Source organism: Ictalurus punctatus, chromosome 29, assembly GCF_001660625.3.
Source record: "Ictalurus punctatus breed USDA103 chromosome 29, Coco_2.0, whole genome shotgun sequence".
NCBI classification, from domain to species: Eukaryota; Metazoa; Chordata; class Actinopteri; order Siluriformes; family Ictaluridae; genus Ictalurus; species Ictalurus punctatus.
The window spans coordinates 10,187,070-10,209,218 of NC_030444.2; the positions used below are offsets into that span (position 1 = coordinate 10,187,070).

At 38.2% G+C, this 22,149-nt stretch overlaps 1 protein-coding gene across 11 annotated transcripts in view; it reads right to left on the bottom strand.

Annotated features, from left to right (window-relative positions):
- LOC108260972 (adhesion G protein-coupled receptor L3) overlaps nucleotides 1-5,508 on the bottom strand; it is a 338,157-nt gene extending 332,649 nt beyond the window's left edge. For 3 of the 11 annotated variants that reach the window (XM_047152304.2, XM_047152305.2, XM_047152308.2), the window contains exon 1: nucleotides 5,204-5,505. The gene's annotated coding sequence lies outside the window, so the exon portion shown is untranslated. Of the gene's footprint in view, nucleotides 1-4,532 lie in introns of all 11 variants that reach the window. The other 8 variants (XM_053677424.1, XM_047152312.2, XM_053677423.1 and 5 more) reach the window with 6 other exon arrangements.
- Between the last annotated feature and the right edge of the window lie 16,641 nt (nucleotides 5,509-22,149).

The window sequence follows — 22,149 nt, forward strand, 5'->3', positions numbered from 1 at the left end:
CAGCCTAAGTACCTAAGGAATCTGGCAACCCTGACTGACATGTCAGGCAAAGCAAGAGAGACTAGGTGCAGTTTGCAGGCCGAAATTTCAGCTGACAACAATACAAAAAATGTAACAGATAAAGAAAAAGCAATATCTCGGCTGCCCTGTAGCAAGGCCTTCCACTAAGAGAACCATCAGCTCATATATTTGGTAGATTGACAGAAAAATGCAGTGCTTATATCACCCGGGCACATGGACACACACACACACACACACACACACACACACACACACACACACATAAGCTGAGAGTATGAGAAGGGTTGGTTTTGTTTAGTTTTTTTTGTTTTTTGGATGAGAGGCATTCTTGTCAATCCATAGAGCACAATCTGTTCATCGCACACTGGTCACAGTATGACACTTCCTGATCTTCAAACACCATCAGCGCAGAAAAAAACCCTCCCCAACCCAATAATCATTGATTAGTGCAGCCCGCTGATTTAATCTGTGACCAGATGGGGTCAAAGGGCCAGCCAAGGAGATCAATTTTCCCCATGAAAAACTGCAGAGAAGCAGGAAAAAAAGAAATATGACACGGCTGATTAGAAGGAGAGAAAAAAAAATCATACTCGGGTCATTGTAGGGTTTATTTACTGCAAGTTCATTTGCATAGAGTCATTATGAATGAATTTCCCAAAGCGCTGCTTCTATAGATCAGGTGACTATGTAGACTATGTAGTAACGCAACGACACTATATATATCTGTTTAGTGCTCCAAATATCAGTCTCTGTGTCGAGGTGAGTGAGTCTTTATTTTGTAATTAATTAAATATGAACACTGGGAAAAACCCAGAGGTAGAAATGCCAGCACTATCAGCATGGCCCTGAATTGATGCTCTGACAGTACCTCAACCTCTGCTACATCACTCAAGTTCATAACTGCTCTCAAATAGAGCTGTATGCTTGCACAGTTATTACTTTTGTTTGTTCCTGCCTCAAACACTGTATAGTAGCCTAATTTAAGCCACCACCACCCTGACCAGGCAGTTATAAGGATGAATAAATGAACACTGTAAATGTATGCATGTGTTTGCTTGTCCTGTGAGCTTCATATAATCTCCTGCTCATTCAAATGGTTGTCCCGTGAGATCCCAGTCCTGATGCACACCTCTAGTCTGAACCAGATGCCCAGCGAGCCTTTCTGTATTTGTATTTGTTTAAAACACATTATCTGTTCATTCATATTGAGTCACATCTATGCAGGAAGAGCGGTGGAACTGTATCGCTTCCTAAACACATCCAAGCACACCTCAGTCCTTTGCCTTTCTTCTTCTACGGCTGTTCCGAAAAAAGCAGCACACCTCCTTCCCAGGACTCTGTGATGAGGTCTCGGTTAATGCTGCGCTAACTGCCGAGTTAACTGCCGAGGTTCTCTGGTCATTTAGAGAGGCATTAACAGCTAAACACTCCAACAGCCATTCACTCAATGCAGAAGGGCCGAGGTCAACAGCTCTCTATGCAATCTAAGGGCACGAACATTCACACACGTCCCTAAAGATATTATTGTCTACTGCGTGGAAACTGGTACCGGCTGAGAAATGGCGGCCAAGTCCATGGGACACAAAAAGCACACTGACAACCAATTAGAGGGGGAAAAAAAGGAAATCTCACAAGTACTTCTCTTCACGAACACACACACGCTCAGCATCAAACCCAGGAAGCATCTAAGCGATAGAAGTGGTGTGAATAAATGCTATCATTAGTACAATGGTTGACCTAATCAATACTTCTATTCATCTTTTTTTTCCCGTTTAGAACTAGCAATACAAGGAACATGCTAGAAAACCTATACACACACATTCATGTGTTTTTTGCTATCAGCCAGGTCAAATTTTACAAATTTTAACAGTAGGAAGTGCTTAATGAGCATTTTGAACCAAAACACAAGATGCCATGAAGACTTCATTTAGTTAAATAGATCGTGGACATGCTCATTTGTAATCTTTTGGTTTAAAATGCAGTTCGCTTCTCAGAGGTAGACCCAACTGTTTAATTAAAGCAAGACATTACAAGTAAATAGTTGTTGTTTTTTTAAAACAACAGATATCACAATCATTTTTTGCCTTTTATGTAATATTATTTTTTTGTCCTGGATTTTTTTTTTTCACAATATGTTTATGCAAATGAAGCTTTGTATAATAATTAAATATGCAACACGCTAGACTTTTGATGATGTTCGGATTAGAATATTTGTTTCGCTGTCAAGAGAAAGAACTTTTACAGAAAAATCTGAAAATAATCTTGTTATTGTTTGATCAGGAAAACAGTGTTCTCTCTCTAGAAAAAAAAATATCTCGCGCCATTTCTCAGTGTAAAATCCAAAACGTGACTTCAAGAATACATTTTGGTAAATGTCCTTTAAAATAGGAATAGGAGTGAACATAATGGATTCATGAGTGCAGGTCATTTAGGAACCGAGGTTTTTTTTGTTCCATATAGAGCAAAAAAAAATGATTTTGAGGAAGGACAATTTTGCAATATATATATATATATATATATATATATATATATATATATATATATATATGTGTGTGTGTGTGTGTGTACAGTTGTGCCCAAAAGTTTGCATACTCCTTACAGAATCTGCTAAATCTTAATACTGTTAACAAAATAAGAGTGATAATCCCATGTCGTTGTTTATTTATAAAAATTAGCCCGTTCAAACGTTCACCTACCCTTAATTCTTAATACTGTGTCGTTACCTGGATGATGCACGACTGTGGTTATGTTTTGTGATAGTTGTTCATGAGTCCCTTGTTTGTCCTGAACAGTTAAACCACCCACTGTTCTCCAGAAAAATCCTCCAGGTCCTGCACTTCTTTACTTTTCCAGCATCTTCTGCATATTTGACCCCTTTCCAACAGAGACTATATGATGTTGAGATCCATCTTTTCACACTGAGGACAACTGAGGGACTCGTACACGACTATTACAAAAGGTGCAAACATTCACTGATGCTCAAGAAGGCAACACGATACATTAAGAGCCACAGGGGTGTACATTTTTGAACAGGATGATTGGTATAAATTGTTAGTATTTTGTCTTCTGGGAGACATGTAACTATCTTCGTCTGAACGGCAGTACAAAATGAAAAAAAAGATCTTTAAACAACATAATAACTATATATATATATATATATATATATATATATATATATATATATATATATATATATATATATATGAGAGAGGCATAGATAGATAGATAGATAGATAGATAGATAGATGGAAAAAATACAATTTGGTTTAATGTGTTTCTACTCTAGTAAGTGTTTATAAAGGCAACTGACATGTATATCATAAAAACACATCCAGGAATTTATGACATCATTGCGTCAAGGGGGAGGAGCTTAAAGCCTTCTTCAGTGAGTGGATAAATCAGCGAAACAAAACGAGTTTTGCATTTTATTGTTATGGTTTTAGACGAGATATGTTATAGATGCAGTTTGTCAACCAAACCCCCCCCCCCACCCCCCCCCCCCCCCCCCCCGCTAAAAAAAACATTATTGATGTGACCAAATTGTAATATCATGCCTTAACCTTTTGCATCTGTAGGATCAACACACATTTTTAACAAATTGTCAAAAGTGTTAGGACCTGAACCATGATTTATGTCCGAATTTAATATGTTTAATCACATCTCATAGCTCTAATTTACGATTTAATGCCACAGCATGGGCACGTATCGTTCCGAGTGTCTCTTTTATGTAATTCTTTCCATGTTCTACAACATGAACCACACTGACACAATCCTCATCTGAGATTCCAGCGCCTTCTCCTTTGATTAAAACCACGCCGTGTGTGAGTCCAAACCGTACATCATGTGCGAGTTTTATCCCAGAGTCAATCTTTGCATGATTTGATTTTGGTTTTGGACTGGCGTATTCCCACCTCATGCTTAATATTCCCGGGATAGGCTCCACATCCACATCAACCCTGGCCAGGATAAAGCAATTACAAAAGATGAACGAATGAATGATTGACTGTTTGAATACAGTTTGCAGACATTTTATGGGGCTTCTAGAATGACAATGAATGAGTCTATGTTAAAGTGGCACGGTCTGTAACTGTTCTATGTATGGAGCAGCTGCACTCCAGCGTACACTCTGTCATGCATAACAAACACACACACAAAAAAAAACAACGAATCCCTGGTTCACCTTGATGCATGGATTTTAGTCACCAAAATTTGCTCCAATAATCCCAACACGCCAGTCAAATCAGATGCAGCATTTCATTCCCAGATTCTTTCACATGCATGCTTGCTTATAGTAAAGCACTACAACTTGCATAGCATCTCCCATGACACTCATCAGCATTCCTACCATTCATCACATGGAATCATTCACCCTTATTGATTCCATAAGCAAAATGTACTGCTCCTAAATAACCAATCAGGTTCATATGTACAAACAGAACACCCATTAAAAAAAAATCCACTTTAATGCATTTGATCAATTTCAATCTTACAAAGCTTTCGAGTTATCCTACCTTATATTTCTCTCTCTATAGAAATATATAGCCTGCTCAGACGGATGGACTCTTGGTGATCCGTTTGGACAAAAAAAAAACAAAAACACTCAGATCGGCTGCACTGCGATAATCCGTTCAGCCTGTCCAATGATGTTTCTCCTGCTCCTTGAAGGTTTCTTTTGGAATGGATTTATTACTGCTATTATTATATTAGTGGTTAATTAGAGAGAGAGAGAGAGAGCGCGCGCGCCATCAGAAGCATTATGAGCTTATAGATATCAGGGTGCAGAAATCAATAAAGGGTTGAATCAATCATTAGAAAGGTTCAGTCTTAGTAAAACCAAAATTGTGCATGTGTTAAAAATGAAATTGTGGGGTTGTTTTAATATGCATATAATATATAAATATTGTAGAAGAGGCGCGCAAATGCAGCACGCAGGTGAGCGCGTGCAATTGAACCAAACCGGAACGCGTCTCTGCACCTTCGGGTTTGTCTCCAAGCGCCGCACGAGAGCAAGTCCAGTGGGTAGCTTTTTAAAAAAAACTGAGCTTTCGAGTTAACAAGATGCACGAAAAAGTGTCCGCTTGTTGTTGTATTGTTTTTTCCCCCCTCTGCCAGTGAAATGCTTCACGCGCACATTTCTCTCTCTATCTCTCTCTCTCGCGCTCTCTCTCTCACAGGCGCTCACCGTGTCTCCGGCGGCGCGGCCGCATCGCGCTCTCCTTCCCGCAGGCTGAATGAAGAAGCAGCGGCTTCGTCCGTGTGCTCAGGTTTCTTCCTTTGCTCGAGCTCAGAATGCATACAAAAAGAATAAATTAAAGAAAAGAATAATAATAATAATCACGCTGTGATTAAAGCAGCTCCAAGGAACTCGTGTCTGTGCGCGCGCGGCTGTGTGGAAACACGCGCAGATCAGTGTAGTCTCAGCGCGAGCGGACTGCGGGGCTGAGCTGCAGGGTTGCCAGGTGTTCACAAAGTCAACCAATCAATCGTGTCACCAGATATCACAGCTTTTTGTGTGTTTTTAATTTTTTTTTTTTTTTCAGTTTTATTTAGGCTGTGGAGATTTAGAAAACACTATTGTGACATAGGCATTTTTAGGCTTTCAAATATGTTGCAACAGTGTGTTTTTTCCCCTGTATTGATTTTCCTTTTTCAACTGCAATCATCAACTCTGTTCCTGGAGATTCCGTTTCAGCCCTAAAACGAATCAGTATGTGCTGTTCCAGGGCTCATCGGGTGTTTCAGGTCTTTCAACATCTCATCACAGATGACTGGGGCAGTGATGGCTTGACGGTTAAGGCTTTGGGTTACTTGTCAGAGGTTCAAGCCCCAGAACTGCCAAGCTGCCACTGTTGGGCCCTTGAGCAAGGCCCTCAACCCTCTCAGCTCCAGGGGTGCCATATCATGGCTAACCCTGTGCTCTGACCCCAACCTCCTAACATGCTGGGGTATGTGAAGAAAAAAGAATTTCACTGTGCTGTAACATATATGTGATCAATAAAGACTCATTATCATTATCATACCCACCTCGCTTAGGTGACTCAACCAAGATTGATCAAACTGTGGCTCTTGTTCAAGTACTTAATCAGGTATATTTGACCAGAACTAAATTCTCCAATAAGATAAGATAGTATAAAAGGCAATAAATTCCTCTTTCCATTTTTTTAAAAACATTTTTGATATAATGTCAATATTTGAGCTCTGAGAATTGGTTGATATCTGATACCTTACATATTCACATCAAACAAGCAATGAATATTTTCTTTTAGACATTTCGCATCCCGTATTTACATCATTCATTCATTCATTCATTCATGTCAGGACTGATGCTGGATCTGGAGCCTATCCTGTGAACACTGTATGTGAGGCAGTAACACACCCTGAATAGGATCTCAGGGCACCATGCATGTGCACACCTTCATTCAAACAACAAATACGTCAATGAGTCAAATAGGAAAATTTGTCACAGCATTTTCAATACCAATACACTGATTTAGACCAAGTTTTGGCACCAATACTGATTCTTTTTATTAGGACCGGTGAATCCTGATAAGGTATGGAGCACTAGTACAATTTACAAACTGCAATACACTATGTCCACTATGCATTGTCATACCCTAGACCCATTCTTGCTCATACTTGCATAGAGCCATGACTTCAATTGCACCAGTGATATTTTATAGAGCATAAGGCTATATATGATCACATATACGTCTGCGTTTGCTATAGTTTAGCAGTGTTATAAACATGTAACATATTCCCTTGAATAAAAGGTTTATTCTTTATCTGTATTACTTTCCTCCTTTAGTCTAAAGCCTCTACCTATTGTCTTCCACTTAAGCCCATGTCCTCATAATAGAACTTGAACAAATTCAGCAAATTTGGCCAATCTGGCAACCCCTCACTACAGCTCAAGGTGGACTGGGAGAAACTCATATTGCAGCAGTGTAAGAGCTCCACCTAGCAGTCATGATGATCTCTCTCTCTCTCTCTCTCTCTCTCTCTCTCTCTCTCTCTCTCTCTCTCTCTCTCAATATTTCCCAGATATGATATGCAATATTAAATAGGCGTTAATTACTGCGTAGATCCTCCAGCCAAAAGATAGTCATGTCTGTCACTTTGTTGCATCGGGATCCAGTTCAATCCTGTTTCTTCTGCACACTTTACCCCTTTCATTGCTCCAACACACTTGAGTCAACTCCTTAGTGAATTGTTAAGCCTATCATGCACTTCATCGGGGAAGGGAAGCATTTCATATGACTCAAAGTTCATGTGTGAGTGTACATGTGTGAGATTGCCTGAGAGATTGCAAATTATATACTGTAGGAACAAACGAAGAGTGTGGTGATGGACATTTTTTGAACCAAACTGTCCCATCAGCCACAACTTACACCTTAACAGTCAATACAAAACAGTCAGTATTTAAATCTATCCCACAGCACTGTCAAATTCTCGAACCTGATTGGTCAGAAGTGACAATAGTTTTTACCTTTTACTGCACGGTGTTGCCATATGACAAAAATAAATTTATCTCCAATATTTTGATAGGCAATACAAAACTACAAATTTGATTCATTTTTTAATATTTAGGCAAAACTGCTTAAACGAAAAAATGAAACATTATCTGAGATCAGATAACATTTAATTTTTTCATTTAAACTATTTTATATATTTACATTGTATTCTCTTAAACTGTCAAATGTAATTGTTGCCATATGGCAACAACATATGATAATGGCATAGTATATTAGTATATATTTACATAGTATATTAGTATATATTTACATTTTTCACATTCAGAGTAAGAAAAACATGTTATTTCAGACATTTTACAATAGCAAAAAAAACAAACAGATTCTTCACCCAAAACATGTTTGGATCTCACACCTCCAAGGTTGGGGCTTCGATTCCCACCACGACCCTGTGTGTGCCGAGTTTGCATGTTCTCCCTGTGTTTCGGGTGTTTCCTTCAGGTACTCCGGTTTCCTCCTCCAGTCCTAAGACATGCATGGTAGGCTGATTGGCATGTCTCAAAGTGTCCATAGAGTATGAATTGGATGTGTGAATGTGTATGTGATTGTGCCCTGCGATGAATTGGCACCTTGTCCAGGGTGTACCCCGCCTTGTACCCCATGCTCCCTGGGATAGGCTCCAGGTTCTCTGTGACCCAGTAAGCACAAGTGATATAGAAAATGGATGGATGGATGGATGGATGGATGATGGATGGATGTTTACTAGGTGGCAAAAAACAACCCTCTGCAACATATAGTCTGGAAAATGCAGGAATTGGAATTGCAATCTCATACCGTTTGTGTTATTTTTGCCATACAGCAACAATTTACAAACTACACCCCCTAAATGTTACTATTTACTTGAACTAATTCAAGTAATAAAAATCCCTAAAAACTTTTTTGATGTAAATGTAATGATTCACACAGTACAGGGTTAATACAATTTTATTGAATATTATTTTTTATTTAACATTTATGGAAGGAGTCTCCAGTGTTGGTGCTTGTAGTGGTCAGTAAGTTTTTTTTTTTTTTTTTCTATCATCGGAAAGTATTCAGGACAGAGGACCTTTGCTCATTTCAGGTTTCTCAGTAACATGACAAGCTGCATTTGTTTGTTTGGTTGGTTGTTTGTCTTTAGTCTTATTAACTTCAATAGAGAGGGAGACTGATGAGGAAACAATGCAGCTATACACTATAACGTAAGTATGAACAGGAACAAACTTGTCTCACAAATGTTCGACAACATTAAATGTAACTATAAATGGATAACTAGTACCACGTGACATTTATTACTAAAGTAAAGAGTGTAACTGAGTGGAATAAAACACTTCCGCACATGCTGTTATTGGAAAATAATCAACTTTGGCTGCTCAGTATCCCTTGCAATGCATCACACCACACCATCGTTGATTCTTTTCCTATAGCAGCATATAGTGTGTTTTATTCTTTACTTTAAAACATCTCCAATGTAAGATGTAAAGATATGTTTAGATTTTTTTAGATTACTACATAGTAATCATAGTAAAATACTGCACAGTGCAGGCCTAGAACTGGGAAGAGATATAAATAGACCGCATAGAGTTTGTAAGGGGGGGGGGGAATGAAAACAAAATGATTTTGTGTCATCTACAGGACTTCCTAATCTTGACCAATCACGGCGTAAATGACTACACTATCAGAAAGGAAAAAGGACAAAATGAGGTAGAGTAACAGCAGGAGCCAGTGAGACAGAACTCCGAAATGGTTCTGTAATGTGACTGTAATGTGAATTTTCCATCAGTGCTCCAGCGTCGTTCATCAAGTTATGATGCATTTTATAACATCAGTGTCTGGGTGAGTTTGTATTAGTGTGGGATAGCTTTCTCACTGAGCTACATGTTTACAGAATTATTACAAGACACAATAAGGACTTGTTTGAAAGCACTATGATGAACATGGCATCAAATCATTATATTTCCATTGGGATAGGGGTGCATCACTATTTTAATTCATTCAACAATTGATTTTCTTCATAGTTATTACAGTGTGATATTGATTATATTGACTCTTGTCTGAGCAGACCAGTTTTACTGACCATTCTTGATTGGAAAAGAACAAGCAGTTAACATGTAAATGAACTGGTTTGGGTGGTTCAGAAACTGTCGAGCTCTTGGAATTTTCCTGCACAATAGTTTTACAGAATGGTGCGAAAAACAACAAAACATCCAGTGCAAGTGGAAATACCTTGTTGATGAGAGAGGGCAGAGAACAATGGACAGACTCGTTTAAGCTTACAGGACATCTAGGGTAACTCTAGGGTAATAATCAGGCTTTACAACCATGGTTAGCTGAAAAGCATCTCAGAATGCACAATGAATTGAACTTTGAAATGAATGGGCTACGACTGCAGAAGAGAACATCAAGTTCTACTCCAGCCAAGAACAGGATGCTGATGCCGTGACAGTGACAATGGGCACACTTTAACCAAAATTGTATAGTTAAAAAACTGGAAAACTTTGCCTGGTCTTTTTACATGATTGGCTGATTTGGATAATTGGGTCAATTTGAAGGTTCCTATTAAAGTGGCCAGTGAGTATATATCTTTAGAAGTATATATTATAAGTCAGAGTATTGTCAAATTTGTTTCTTTACTTCACTGACGTATATGACAATATGATAATATTAGTATTGTGTCACAATTTACAAATTGTGGGTATTGTCACAATTTATATACTTTATATACTTGTATAACATGGACTTACTGCATTGTTATTTCCATTAACATGATTGGATGTAATTATTTTTTTTTAATCTCTTTTAAAGGTTAAATAATTTGAAACTCATTCATTCATCTTCAGTAACCACATTAACATACTCAGGGTAGCATGGATATGGAACGTATCGAACCAGGGACCTTGAAGCTGTGATGTGGCAATTAGCTGCTGCACCACCATCCTGCCCTAATTTGTTTTTGTATTAATTAAATAAAAATGTCGTTGAGCTCTTGCTTTTTAAAGCATGGTTTCATGCAGTGCTATTTTTTTTTTTTTTTGCTGGCATACAATCATCCATCCATCCATCCATCCATTTTCCATACAGATTCTATACTACACAGGGTCACATTAGAGCCTCAAGCCTATCCCAGGGACCTAGAGGCACGAGGCGGGGGACACCTTGGACAAGGTGCCAACCCATCACAGTGCACAGTCACACACTATGGACAATTTGGAACTGCCAATCAGCCTTCAATGCATGTCTTTGGACTTGGCGAGGAAACTCGAACCCTCGCTACCCTGGAGGTGCGAGGCAAAGGTGCCAACCACAAAGCCACCATGCCCCCATCACACAACCATATTTTTGTATAAAATATAATTAATTTAATCCAATCCACAACCAAACAATAAAGAGAACAGCTACTAGATGGCTAGTAAATTCAGAATTTTTACTAAACAGTATGGCTTCTCAAATATAATATAATGTCCAAACTTTACCTTGCTAGAGTGAGAAGGATGTGTTCCAGCAGTGATATTCAATCATAGTCTGCTACTGTGTATTCTTCAGCCTATGAAATGCTTGGAATTTCATTATCCAAAAAAGAAAGAAATTATAATAATAATAATAATAATGTGGTGTACAGAGAGGCTGCAGGACATGGTCAGAATACCATTAAATACCAGGACCTAATCTAACTCTATTTCCAAGGACATGTTTTACAATTGGACTTGTGAATAGCAGCCCACACAAAAACCGCTGGGGTAGGAAGAAAATCTTTCCTCGACGCAGCTGCTAGTCAATCATGCTGATTGATCCGTCACCAGTGAAAGGTATTCTCAGGCTAATTGCAAGGGATTTAACGGAGATTGCGATACTTATGGGTTCAGGTCCGAGCAGTTGGGCTGTCATCTATCCATTAGTGGGTGATAATGTCGACGAAAATTGGCACTTTGACATCATACCCAAAATAATGGCGCTACTTAAGCACTTATATCCCGTAACTCATTCTCTCATGCTGCCAGCGATGTGTCCGCCAGCACATTTCAGCAGGAACATGGCATGGTAAAGACACACCGGCAATTCCTTTACTTGCAGTGTCACCTATTTATATATACTGAGGTGTCATTTAATAATGTGTCGTGGCTTGGACAAGTACTCACCCCTCTTGATCTTTTTCCCCCTCAGATTTAGTAATGTTACAACCTTGAAGGACAAAAAGCCATATGAGTTAGCCAAAAGCTATGCTGTGGAAGCGGGGGGGGGGGGGGGTTATTTGGTCAAGTGAGACCAAAATTGTATGTGAGGAAACTCAACAATGATCATCACCCTGAGAACACCAAGCACAGAGTGAAGCACGGTGGTGGGAGCACCATGCTGAAAGTTATCTATAGCCACCTGACTGCTTTATGATTCATGCATCTTACTCTGTCACTGACTTTTGGTTGACGGCGTAGCCTAGGTAGAATTGAAAGGCTTGATCTGTATACAGTATCTCTCACACCTAGTGGTCTATATATTCCATTTTTGCCCTTCATGGCATACTTGGTAGCTGGTTCATAGCAGATTTTATTTTTGTGTAGCAAGATGCAATCCAGGATCGGCAGACAGAGAAAGAAAAATGTGTCTCAGGGCCAAGAGCTTGCTAAAAAGGGCAGCCTTATGAACCGGCTTGTTCAGTTTCATAGTTTAGCCCCATCTATTATATCCCCTAGAGGCGGGCTGTAAAAGAGGAATAAACACCGCTCCTCCCACAGTCAGTGTTAAGTGAGTGATCATATTACTGAAGGATGTTGAACATGAGTGGCAGAGTGAAATAGCAGTAACAAGGTGATGTATTATAACTGGGGGAAAAATTGCTTTCAGAGTGTTACCGGCATTAAAGGCTGTGGGGAGCACATTCAACCACATTTGAGACTATTTAAAGAAAGAAAAGAAAACCCCCCAAATGTGCAGGGATACACAAAAACGATGAAAATCAGGAAGATGTGAATTTGATAACACTTCATTCAAAGGGTGACTAGACTAGCGCTTGTGTCATAACCCGTTCATAATCTGTTGGATTGATGAAATCCTTATGTCAAAACTTGCAAGGTGATCTTAATGTTTTGTGTTGTTATGTGAATGATGAAAGAGAGAAGAGAAAAGAAATGTCAGTTATCATTATGGGTCGACTGTTAGGTCAAACTGGTAATAAACCACACATTTTTATTCTAATGTCTCTGCTGACATCTTTGCTTTCTCTGAAGTGTCCAACTATCATCTTGTGAAGTGTACTTACTGTATCTACGTCATAGAGAAACACACAAATGTGTGCTCTTCATCTAGAATAGTGCACCATCTGCATTCAAGACTATTATGAAGTGCCATTCCAGTACATCTTCAGCCCATGTCAGCTGAATGAATGACTCTCAGGCTCACAAAGTCTGACCGAAGTAATAATTTTTAGTATAAACATCCAGTGTACAACATCTGAGCTGTGTAGAAAATTAATCAACACTGCTTGACTAATCAAAATGGGGAATTCCACAGCAGTGTGGTATATCAGAGTGTCTGCTGTCTCAAGGTCTCATAAGTCTGACAAAGTTTTGGCATAAACGGTTCATAAATCGTCAAAGATTCCTTTATGAATGTGTTTTGAAGGCCCTTTGTAGGTCCCCTTCAAACAAAGTGCTACAGGGATTTCCTAGTTTTGTATTCAAATTTGTTCTATTCTATTGACTCAGCGTATGTTAATATTGGTCAGTGCTATCTTTTAAATGAGCAGTGCTCTAGGATGACCTGAATTTACCACTGCATATTCGTCAAACTGTGCAATTAACCTCAGTAAACAGTGGAGTTAATCCACAATAGCAAAAGCTAATTGAGATTCCACCACTACGCACATCTTAAAATGTGCTGAGCGCACCAAGAAAGTTAAGACATGAATGCTTCAAAGAGACGCTCTATTGCTCACCCGAAACAAAACCCATTGAATTCAGATCTAAAATGAAGGTTTTTTTTCTGTCTGCCACTTTCACAGATGCTGTTAGACAAACTAAAAACTGGATCCGGCGCTGAAGGAGTAGAACATTGTCTCATTCTGTTTTTTTCCCTGTTCGTTTCAGTTCCTCAGATGCAATAGATCATCCAATTTTCAGCTGATATGATGTCTTGCCCAGAGCAGATCGATATTTCCCTCTCTCTCTCTTTTTTTTTTTTTTTTTTTTTTTTTGAAGATGGGCCTGGATGGTCTTGATCAAGTTTGGACGTGCAGCTTGCCAGACATACAGGATATTTCTCAGAAAGCTCCTGTCGGAAACAGAGGTTTCATAGTCCACCAGCACCTCCAATGAGCTGATCTTATTCAGCGTGCAGGAGGTAATGATGTTGAGGAATTGGATGAAAATGAATTCCATAAAAATGACTGATCTTTCAGTTGCAATCGCTTCATCGCTGAGCAAATCTGGTGTGGCAGATAATGCATGTAGCCATTAAGTCCTAAGTAACTGATAATTGTTTTAACTAATGGACTCCAGTCAGTTCTCAGATTTAGGGATCAGCAGATATAAAGATTCGCAAAGTTTTTTTTTACCTTAAAGATAAATATAGCTTTGCATTGTAAATCCAATAGGTTGGATGTATGTGCAGTCATTGGGTTCTGGATTTAAACAACAGTGTACTCACCATTCTAATACACTGTGCCCAGTACCAGACACCAAAGACACGCTCAGGAAAAGGGGTTCACAAGGGTTCTGAGACTAGTTAAAAGATATTTTCTCAAGTGGCTCTACTTACAAGATTCTCTCTGAGAATCTGACACCTTAGTTTTGGAGTTTTACTGAAGAAACATTAAAGTAATGCAACATCACTATATGTGTCTGTTTAGTGCTCCAAATGTCCGTATCTGTATTCGGATTTAAACCCAAAGTGTGAAATGTTTTTGAAAATTAAATACGAACCCTACCACTATGTCCTTGGATACACTAGAAAACACTGGGGGGAGGGGGAGGGGCGGATCCCAGGGATAGAAATGCAAGCACTATTAGAATGGTGTGTGAATTCAGACTCTTACAGCTCCTCAACCTCAGCTACATCACTTGAGTTCATAAATGGTCTCGACTAGAGACGCGTGCAAGATTATTTTTATATTCCAGGAGCCAGAGTTATTATTTTTACTTGTACCTGCCTAAGAGATTTTCTAATGCATTTAGCTGGTTCTGTTTCCTAAAATACAAATAAACTTGTAGCCAAATTTAAACAATTTCATCCCTGACCAAGCAATTACTAAAGATATGAATGCTGTAAATGCAGCACTGTAAACGCCGACTAACTTTCTCCCATGAGCTCTGTATCTGAACAGCTCTGCATGCCTGCATGAAAGTAAGACCCAGAAAAGAACACAGAAAACCCAGAAACCAGAAAAAAAAGAATAGTGCTTCTCCTATTCGTGTATGTATTTGAGTTTGCTTACATCACATTATCTGTTCATTCCAAGTAATGTATTCAGATTTAGTTACATCCTTACATTATGGGATTTAGATTGAACCTTTATTCTAGGAGTGTATAAACCAGACACTAAACGGTACCCGCTTAAAAAATAAATAAATAAAATAAATTAAAAACGCTCCACTCTTGTCTGGTTGTCCGACCCCCCCCCCCCCCCCCCCCCCATAACAAAAGAAAACTTTGCGCAGTAACAGTTCAAGAGCCACAATCTTATCAAGCTGTTGTCATGTTTGCATTACAGTGTGTATATACTGTGTATGCACTGTATATATGTAATGTATATAAGGTGTATGCAATATATGAATGAATTGGAAACGTGAATTATTATGAACTGCTCCGTTTCAATCAACAGCAAAATATTTTCATTCTCTCACTATTGAAGTCACTATTGAAGTATTTATTGCAGGGCAACAGGTTGATGTTTCATAAATTACATTGTGGAAAAAGTACGGTTCATTTGGTTTTCAAATGCGGGAACAAACACCAAAAGGTCGAAGTAATGATTCACTGTGGGCCCTGTTGTTTCTTAAAAAATTACTTAAAAGAAACACAGCAAAGGATATGACTATGAAAAGAAAGTTTTACTTTCAAGAAAGTTTCTTTTTGTTTATTTTATTTTAAACAAACAAACAAAAAATCATCCTAGGCAGAGAATATTCTGTTGTAAATGTTATATCCCATTCAGTTAAATATCACTTGTTACTCGGGTTGTACCTCCAAAAGCACACTGTTTGTGCTTTTACGTAGTTAAAATACTTAGAAGATATGAACCTCATTTAGAGCCGAAAATTAGACCTTAATTATCATTTATATTGTCCTTGGGGAGAAAAAAATGAGCTTGTACAGTACCTCAATGGGTCATGAATATATTTTTTGGAAAACTACCATAATGATGTTGTAGCATATATGATTATTAACTGATGCAATATATTGGCTGTAGCTGTAAATTACTGTCAAAAAGCCTTGTGCTATATTGACTTATACCACAGTGTTGCTGAATATTTGATCCTGACAGTAGTTCCTGCTGCAAGGTTTAGATTAATTCTGTCATTCTAATATGGTATCGTTTCTTTAGTAACAACTTATAAAAGGATGTTGTTGTATGTGGTCTGCAGTTATATAGTGCTTTTTTAACCTGAGCAGTTCCACAAAGTGCTTTACACTGTTTCTCATTCACACACACACCAATGCAAGGTGCTAGCTTGCCATCGGGAGCAACGTGGGGTTCAGTGTCTTGCCAAAGAAGAGGGTAGATAGCACATTCCTTTACATTTGAAGAGAGAGAAGAAGTGAAGTTGGTGAAAGAACAACCATTTATAGCGGCTATAACATAAGTGATAACATGAAGTAACTTGGTACATGGATGTTCCATAACATTAAATGTAACAATAACTTGATTAAAAAAATGTACATGCCATCCTTTAATTAATAATAATAAAAAAAAGAATCTCTCCCAAATTGTTGTGGTATAACGCTTTGGTCCATATTTTTATTGGAACATAATCTCTTTCAGGGATATCAGACCACATCATCATTGATTATTTTCCTGTTACAGCATGCACCACCATGCATATTATTCCTCATGTTTACTAGAAATTTTTTTTAATTTTTGACTTTAAGCTTCCATCCATCCATCCATCCATCCATGGATGGATTTAAGCTTGACCTTTTTTTTCAGTCCTTCTAGCAGGCACCTAGTAAACACCATATGAAGAGGAAGTGAAATGATCCATAGCAGCTACATATGTCAGACTATTTCATCATTTCACGACTAACAGACGGGTTTAAAAATCTCGGGATGCACGCTCATATATGAAAAGGTACAGCATGCGGTATCAACCAAAAACCTAACGTAAGAGGCAACCCTTGCATGCAAAATCACAGAAAATCAGTCCAACCTGGAGTCTGTAGAAAAACAGTTTGTTTATTTGGATTGGAATTTTCTAGAGCTTGGGAAAAGAGAGATAAACACTGACGTTGTTTATCTCTAAAACTAATCCACATAGGTTGCCCTGGAGTGCCGCATCCCTATAGAGATTTGTCTTTTCCTTTTTCTAACACTCCAAATTCAGCCCATGAAAGTGATGGTAATGAGCTGTGTGTTAGATAAGGTAGATTGCTAAACACTAATGTGCTGTGGCCCTTCAGGAATGAGGTCCGGCCAAAAAACTGACCTGTGTACTTTTTATGACCATTGGTGGTGGTGTTGTACTTGGTCCTTGAAACGTGCAGCATTATTCGATGTGTTGACGTAATTTTCACTGAAATAGGAAGTCAGGGTGACACATATTTGGTGACTCCGCCCCCTTTTTAAATAGCCAATAGTGTTTAGATTATCTCATAGCCCAGGCTAAGCCATACTTGACAGTAAGTACCTTGGATTTTTATCACATTTGGGACAGGACACTTCAGATTCTAGAGAGCATTTCTATTTGTTGGATAGAAAATCTGATGCAGAATGATGTCATCAAAACGTTGATCTGTATTGGTGGTAGAAACAGAATGTAAATTTGGCATGCACATATCTTCTAAATGTGACTTTTGTCATTGTTTTGGAGCGCCTTAAGGATACCTTATTCATACTAAAAGCCACAAAACTTCATTTGTGATTTCATGGGACTTTAAGACCAGTAATGGTTCATGTATAGGGGAAGGTGGGGCACATGCACTAACCCACTTAGCTTCCTCTAGGTAAAAATGTGAAGTGGAAGAAACACTAATTGGGGCAGGAATCACTCTGCCCCATGCTCAGTGGAGGAGCAGCATACAGAACTGTTAATGGGGTTGTTTAAAAATTCCAAGATTGTGATTTATAGCAAATAATGGGAATAAAATCTAATAAAGTGCAGACAGTGTGTCTATGATGTACAGAACCATTTTTATTGTAAGATATATTGCAAAAATTAAGGTAAAAGTAGATTATGGAGTGGATAATGTCTATACATTAGAAATGCGTGTGCACCATGGTGACCCTGTTTCCTATATGCAATGAGTGTGCAAAAAAAGAAAAGAAAAGAAAACTTTCTCTCCCTTTTCCAATGCCCATATTTTTTTGTGCTAGTTTGGACAAACAACGTTTTTGTCCATCTAAAACTGCTCAAAACAAAACGCTACATTGAATGTTGTCGACTTTCAGCTGCCAATTACTGGGTTACTCTAATAATCACTAGATACTGTAGTAGACTATAGCATACGTCAAGTGTGATAACCTCTCAAGTTACTTCTGTTTGGGGCTATGTCATTATAAAGATCTACGGTTATGAGCTGCTGGTGTTGCTTAAGACATTTAAGACATTAAGAGCAAGTCATCTGATGTGGATGCCAAAAACCAAACTTTATATTGGTGTTCTTTTACCTTTAAGAGGAAGTGGGGGCTTATTTATACCAGCTGTCCCAATATAAATGTTTAATTCTTTGAAATTAGGTGATGAAGATTTACCGAGAACCAGTAAAAATGTTCACACACTATAGTGATCAGGCCTTTGTAGCGTCCTGACTCTGGCAAATCCACCAGATGTTACAGATGACAACATGCACAAATACCACATCGATATATTTCAAAGCCAAGCGTGGGCTGTCAAAACATCTCATACTGTAAATATGATCATATAAACATCCAAATATATATATATATATGTATATATATATATATATATATATATATATATATATATATATATATATATATATATATATATATATATATATAGGTGAAGCCTATAATATCATTATTTTGTTCTCTGTGTTCAGGAGAACAGAAGAGCCTAGTGGATCATTAGAGGCGGCTTGGGTGAGGTTCCTCTCTGTCACTCTCCTGCTGGCAGCCTGACATGGAGCTGCGGCACCTGAGTGATCGTTCCCGCCGTGTGAGACAGTAATAACGGTTATTATGGCTCTAATACTGTCTGCTTTGTCTCACGCGAAGCCGCTTCGACTTAATGCGGAAACAGAACACAGCAGGATGGAGTCAGAGAGTCAGGGTCTAGGAGTCTTTTACAGTTTTTTTTTCCAATTCATTACAAATGTTTCTGTTTTCTAAAGCCATGGCATGTCTTAAAACTATATACACATTTAGTAAATTTAATAAACTGTGAGTACAAAAATAAAGCAAAATATTTGCATGGCATCTCTGAATGACAAAATATACCTAATAGACCATGAATGTCACTAGCACTTAGGTCTATCTGTGGTTTTATCCATCCATCCATCCATCTTCTATACCGCTTATCCTTTTCAGGGTCACGGGGAATCTGGAGCCTATCCCAGGAAGCATCGGGCACAAGGCGGGGTACACCCTGGACAGTGTGCCAATCCATCGCAGTGCACCTGTGGTTTTATGTATTTTATAAATGAATAAATACAAGCCTATGTTTGATAAATATCTACTCTGTCTTCAAGGCAGAACGGATAGCAATACTGAGTTCAGTTTACTGAGTTTTTCCTGTTCTCCATGCGACCATGTGGGTTTCCTCTGGGTTCTCTGAGTTCCTTCCATTCAAAAGTATGTCCTTAAATTCCAACAGCGGCTATTTGATCTTGAGTTCCATCTTTTCACACTGAGGACAACTGAGGGACTCGTACAAAAAGTGCAAACATTCATCAATTCTGAAGAAGTCAACACGGTACATTAAGAGCCAGGGGGGTGTAAACTTTTGAACACGATGATCGGTGTAAATTTTTATTGTTTTGTCCTCTGGGACACATTGTAAACAAAATAATAACAATTTACAATAGTCATCCTGTTCAAAAGTTTACACCTCCCTGGCTCTTAATGTATCGTGTTGCCTTCTTGAGCATCAGTGAATGTCTGCACCTTTTGTAATAGTCGTGTACGAGTCCCTCAGTTGTCCTCAGTGTGAAAAGATGGATCTCAACATCATATAGTCTCTGTTGGAAAGGGATCAAATATGCAGAAGATTCTGGAAAACCAAAGAATGTGCAGGACCTGGAGGATTTTTCTGAAGAACAGTGGGCAGTTTAACTGCCCAGGACAAACAAGGGACTCATGAACAACTCTCACAAAACATAAACACAGTCGTTGATCATCCAGGTAACGACACACAGTGTTAATAATCAAGCGTGTGTAAACTTCTGAACGGTTCATTTGTGTGAATTCAGTTATTATTGTGTCTTGTGGTCTATATGTAAACATCTATTATGTGAAATAGCTTATTCAGGGCAGAACTAAATAAAAAACAAAATGCAATTTTTTTATGATCACTCTTTAAAAAATAAAATAAACATTTTGCAGATTCTGCAAGGCATATGTAAATTTACAACCATCAGTTAGCTATGAGTTATTTTTGCATAATCGTGACAGACATGTCAGAGATGAGTGATTTGAGGTCAAAATGTCAGTTTTTCAAGGCTGATGTGTGTGTGTGTGTGATAGGTTAGGGGAGTTCAGCTCCCCTGGCTCTGCTGTAAAGGAAGTTTATTATTTTTTTTTTAATTATTTACAATTTTTTTAAAAAAAAAACAATGCTTCATAGGCATACATAGAGCACACAGTCCTTGCAGAATGCTGATACATTTAACTTTGAGCTTAACTTTGTCACAGGCACTGACACTAAATCAGATTTGATCAGCAAGGCACATCTGGGCAGAGATGAAGAGCTTCTAATCCTATAAACTACATATCATTCTTCAGGAGATCTTCAACGCCCTTCTCAAGGTGCTGTGTGATGTGAGGGTGCTGGAGCATCCCCTACACTCAGGATGGTGTAACTGCAACTGGCAAATATGTTAATAATAATAACGACGTGTGGTCATTTGAGTATGACAGATTCACTAAGTTAATTTTAGCAGCCTTCACAGAGAGACCTTTAGATTTCATACAAGAACCCTGTCATACAGAAATGACCAGGCTATAGCTAATTAACAGTGGGTATGATGATTTTTTTTCTCCATCTGCTAATCAAGAAATGAACTTTCCAAAGTGTAGTGGATTACAGAGGCTTGCATAAGTATTCACCCCCACCTCCCTTACACATTTTGCACTGTTACAACATGGACATGGGAGTTTATGTAATAAATCTACACAGTACAGCCCATAATACTGAACAGTGTGTGGGTTAGTAATAAAAATGAAATAAAACTTGTACATGTAAGGCACTGCATCTATATGGATGTGTGCAGGTCAGTGGTATTAAGCGATACATTTTTCAAAACTATTTTTTGTGTCTGTGTACATCCCAAGGCACTGATAATTCATTCTACACAAAGTTAAAAATAACTAAAAATAAAAAATGGAAAACAAACAAACAAAAATACCCCCCCTCCCCCCATTTATAATTAGTTTCATTAGCAAACAGTGGGTTGAGATATTAATGTTAGCGATAGCCAGTTATTTGTTAACGAGGCTAACGCATTGCAGTGTTATAAACTACCTCCTAATGGGCCACCATACATCGCCATTCAGCCCGTGTCCTGTCAGCTAAATGTAGCCTAATGTCATTAATAATTATTTAAATGTTTATGCTTTGAATAAATCTTTTTGGCCTGCCACCATATCAGTGAATTTAAAGTAATGCTTGCATTCAGAGTATAAAGTGTGTGTGTGTGCGTGTGCGCGCGCATTTAGGAGTGCACTTTAGCACTTGTTATTAGCACTTAGCACTGTTTAATTAGTCATTGTCAGAACGTGTATACCCCCCCGCTTTCTCTTTGCCAGTATTAGCCAGGGGAGGATATCCTCCAGGAGTTTTTAATTTTATTTTTAAATGTTCATTTATATATTTATTTTGTTAAAACCACACCGTGGTATCGACTTTGGTATGGAGTATCCTGGTTTGGTTTGGTGGTATCAGTATGACTGACTAGATTTTTGGTATCTTGACATCCCTATGTGTGACCTTAAATTAGATAATGCTATCAACAATCGAACAATAAAAAATTTTTTTTTACAAATTCAATATGTAAGCATAAAAAATGCTATACTATAAAACATCGAATAATATTTAACAACGCTAACAAGTTTTACTTTCAGATCTGTCAGTACGTATTATTATTATTATTATTATTATTATTATTATTATTATTATTATTATTATTGGATGTGCCTGTCTTTCTTATTGACTTTTTTTAATGGGCACGCGGACCAGTAACCATGGCAGCCAGCGCGCTGGGTGCTTTAGCGTGAATTGAGGCGGGGCTTCTCGCG